Below are 3,984 nucleotides of genomic sequence, written 5' to 3' on the forward strand. Positions count from 1 at the left end.
AAGTTAATTACAGTTTTAATAGTAGTCTAAATTATTGTTTTTCAAACTGTGGCTTACAACTTACTTGTAGTGGAAATTGTTAATTTACTGGATAATAATTAACATAATTTTCTAAATAAAAATAAAAAACACCACAGTATACTCAACAAATCTGGGAAAATACTGTTTTGTGTAAAAATTTTATTGTAATTACAAGTGTATATGCAAATGGTGTTAACATGAAACTATCTTTCATATTTTGAACAGCGGTCAAACTTTGGAACACACTGGTCTAAAGCACAAGGCTTTTAGAGAAACCATAGTTAGATTTTAAAAACCACCACTAGAGGGAGGGTTGGACCTGCACAGAGTATAGTCCTGGGGAAAGGAGAACTTGAGCTGACGGCTTCCACAGAGGAACAGAGGAGATTCGAAAATAGATTTTAGGAAAATAAGGATATTTATTCTGCTCCTAAACCCTCTAAGATTAAATGTCTGCTATAGAACATCCCATGAAACTGAAGAAACAAACCTTGCAAATGAAAATGCATAGCGTGTAAATAACAGAGGGGTCAGAACTCTGTAATTGATCTGTGGCCCCAGCTTTCTAGAGAGTCAGGAGTGTATGGAGCAGAAAGTGATTTGCAAGAATAAGTGAATCACCTAGAACTCGACGACTCCTTATACTTACAGAAACTGAATTATGTGAATACCTAGAGAAACTCGTGTCTTTGTTTCCCTCCTCTTGGCTACTCTGAGGGAAAACACTTCCTTGTACTGAGGGATGCTCCGTCGATGGGGTTCATGGTGAGAAGTAGTGCCACAGCTCTGTTATAAAGGCAAAGGTGGCAGATTTCTTCTCCTCTTAGCTTTCCAGAGGCCAGGACACTGGGAATGATTGCAGCATGATCCTAGGATGCCCACCCAGGGAGTGGCACAAAGAATGTGCAAATAAGGGCCCAAGGATTTTAATTTACATCAGTCTTCATGATCAAATTGCTCTAACTACCTGATATTGCCTGGAATTTTTATTGCCACACTTTTCTGGTTCTTTCTTATTTTCTAACCTGGTTCCCTAGCCTTCCAATGAATCTCCAATATTGTGAAGGGCCTTTAGATTTGCTTGCCTGGTCCATAGCATTATCAAGATATATGTGAGATGCAATAAACTGCACATGTCAGGTAATTCTCTTCCCTTGCAGGTAGGATAAACTTAGTGACTTGCTTCTCCCAACAGTAAATGACAAAAGATAGGATGCCATGTTCAGGATTAAATGATCACAAAAGACTGGGACTTCTCTTTTACCTCCACTCCTTTCTCCCTTGCTGACTCTTTCTTGTCCTCTTATAGTTACTAGCTCCGAGGGAAAATAAAATGTATTGTGAACACAGGAAGAGAAATTTGGAGAAGCTCATGGGCGAGGAGAAAAGGGAAGCATCCAATCAGAAAATAGGAACAGAGGATCTCATCAAGCAATCCTTGAGGAAATGAATTCTTCTAATAACCATGTTGTGATTAAAATCAAATCTTTCTCCTGTCAAACCTTCAAATGAGAGTACAACACATAACAACAGCTATTCACAGCCTCAACTAAAATCCTGACACTTAGAATTCAGCTAAACTATGCCTGAATTTCTGATGAAAGAAACTAAGAAATAGTGTTTATTCTTAAGCCACTACATTTTGGGATAATTTGTTACACAACAAAAGGAAACTACCATAGTATAGTAAAAGAACAAGCAAGAGTTTACCTTTGAGTAAACTGTTCTTTTTCTAGGAAAAGCACCAAATTGGATGTATTAACTATGCAATTAAAAGCAAATAGTCATTGTCAGACTTGAATTCAAATGTTTTAAATTGGAACTTAGTGCTCTGGTCATACAAACTGCTTTAGCAAATATTTGCCTCTGGACTTTGTTTTACTTTTTAACAGAGAAATATATATATGTGTAGTTTTGGCCATCCTATGCCTGTTCTTATTTCTTGACCATAAAAAAAGGTTCATGGGAGGGGGAGTAAGGAAGAAAGAGAGTTTTTGTCTGAGATATTTGTTCAAGAATGTCAAGCTAGAGCTGGAGATATAGTTCAGTGGGAGATGCTTGCACGTCATATGTGAGGTTCTCAATTCAATCCCCAGCACTGCAAAAAGAAAAAAAAATAGTCAAAGACTAATCCTTACTTTAAGCTAGAAGTGAAAAAAAAACTAGCTAGGAGCTCACCAAATAAAGTCCAAATCAGGAAATGGATCATGGGTTCATTTAAGAAAGAAAAATGCTCAAATAAACCATGATCTGGTACATTATTCTCCAATGAGTTCTCCTTAGGAGGGGCATGAGGGGCATGACATCCATTGTCAACAGTCCTAGATTAGGGCTAAATGTACACACTGGAAATAAGTAGTCAGGAACAGATCTTAGGGGCAAAGATTTTTTCTCCTTTTCAAGCCTTCTACTGTTTGACCTTAAATCCTGAGAAAGAAGGGCATGCTCTAGACCTTGCTATTTTACATTCAAGGAACTCCTTAGAAATACAGAACTTCCAACCAAATGAATTATAATGTGCATTTTAACAATATGCCCTGTTGTTGTAAATGCAAATGGAAGTTTGAGATGCACTGCTCTAGAGTTCAAACATATTTCAGCAAGACGAACTGGCCTGCCTCACGACCTGTGAACTGGAACTGGAGAAAGACATACTCATTTGGTAGTTAAAAATTGATGCAACAGTCCAGCAGCAGAGACAAGGAGGCTTTGCTTCATCAACATGTCAACTCAGTACCATGCTTGATTCCTGCTGGTGGCATCCTTGGTCTGTTCTCTGTCTCTGTTTGGCTTCAGTGACCAGATTTTTCTAGGTTTTTGCAGCCCATTCCATTGTGAGCCTATAGGTTCCACTGCATCTCTACCAGAATTTGCCATATCATGTCTCTGAATCTGGGCAAGTGTTGGATTATTTTGGTCTTTGAGCCTTACTCTGGCCCACTTCCCTACTACATTCCCATAAAAGAGCTCATGGAAGAATCTTGATCTTCCTTTCCTTTGTATCTCTCTAATACCTATTTGCAAGATAGCACTAGGTAGGGTGGTAGAGGGTGATGGGCATGTACAGGAAGGACTGGGCACGGCATATGGTACTGATGATTATAAGCAAACTCACTCACAGAAGTCATAAGATTTCACTGAAGTACATAATAGCTCACCATTAAAACAACAAGAAGTGACAAAGCATATGCTTGTGACTTACAAAAACTGCTAATTAAACAAAATATGCGCATGCCATCAGCTTACTAAATGTGGTGTGCCACCACTTAGATTCCTGGCACCCACAACACCCTTCTACCCCCATCTGCTGACATAATCTGAGCTCTGCAAAACTGCCAGCTCTCCCTTCAGTAAAGTGCAGGAAGGCTCACCAAGAAAGAGAAGTGGGAGATCTTTGCAGGAGATCCCAGACACTCTCTGGATCTTGGTACCAAGTGAGAACAGCTGGTGGCAGACTCCTGCCAGCTTCAAGCCCATAGCTACCGACACCATCAGTCTCCAAATAAACTGTCCTTTGAGGGAGAAGAAGCAATAATTGGAAATGTTTCAAAGTGAGACTGGTTGTTTATTCTTCCTGAGATCCGAAAGCATCCACATTCAACTGACAAGTTCCTAAGGTATTTGGAAACCTACAGATTCTCTCAGGTAGAAAACTCGTTCCTGTATGAAGCAGAAGCCATTGAGCACTTTGTTCTCGTATTTTGAGAATGTTTCCAGGGTTTTCAAGACATTCTTCTCTTTCCTTCACTCTGTCCTTCCCACTCTAAAACCCTTCAGTTTATACTTTTTTTTCCCCCCGGAATAAATAAAAAAAATCTCATAAGGAGTTCAGGCTCAAAAGGAATTGGAGAGTGGGTCAGGATTATCATCATGGAAAACCTTAAAATAATTCCAATAAATTCAGGGGACTCAGACAGAACACTGGGATGGAATGGCCGTGCTCTAACCCATCCTGTAGGAAAA

This window comes from Urocitellus parryii, chromosome 12 (assembly GCF_045843805.1).
Source record: "Urocitellus parryii isolate mUroPar1 chromosome 12, mUroPar1.hap1, whole genome shotgun sequence".
NCBI lineage: Eukaryota > Metazoa > Chordata > Mammalia > Rodentia > Sciuridae > Urocitellus > Urocitellus parryii.